Here is a 528-nt window from a genome sequence, read left to right on the forward strand (position 1 = left end):
GCTCCTTGAACGACGGCGTTTCTCGTACTGCGTCATTGGGCGTTCGTCGCGAATTAATCTATTCAGTTGCTATGGCGATCGCACATAGGTGATGTTTCTCCCTCGCCGAGACAATGAGCGCGATCATAAAAAAGGCGAGAACGAGCCTCCTATTGCCCGTCGACGAACGAGCGCACACGTGTGAACTGTTAGGGGCGCGAATCGAGAGTCCAATGACCATCTTCGTTCCTTTCGCTATTGATTAAACTATGAAGGAGGAAAGCGTGTTATCATTCTGCTCTTCAGAAGGTCAAGGGTTTATTGGCCTTTTCATATTAATATCTGAGTTTCATCGAAATCGTGACTGTAATCGTTCCAGATATTAATTGCTCGTAGGTAGTAAAAAATAGAGTGACTTGGCAAAATGTTTACACATCGTATTTCCGGTTTCTGGTCGATAGCGATCTTTGAATTGTTGTTATTGTAATACTTACTGGTACTATTAACCCTTAGCGGACGGCTGGCGGATATATTCGCCCAAGCGTGTTT

This window comes from Augochlora pura, chromosome 10 (assembly GCF_028453695.1).
Source record: "Augochlora pura isolate Apur16 chromosome 10, APUR_v2.2.1, whole genome shotgun sequence".
NCBI classification, from domain to species: Eukaryota; Metazoa; Arthropoda; class Insecta; order Hymenoptera; family Halictidae; genus Augochlora; species Augochlora pura.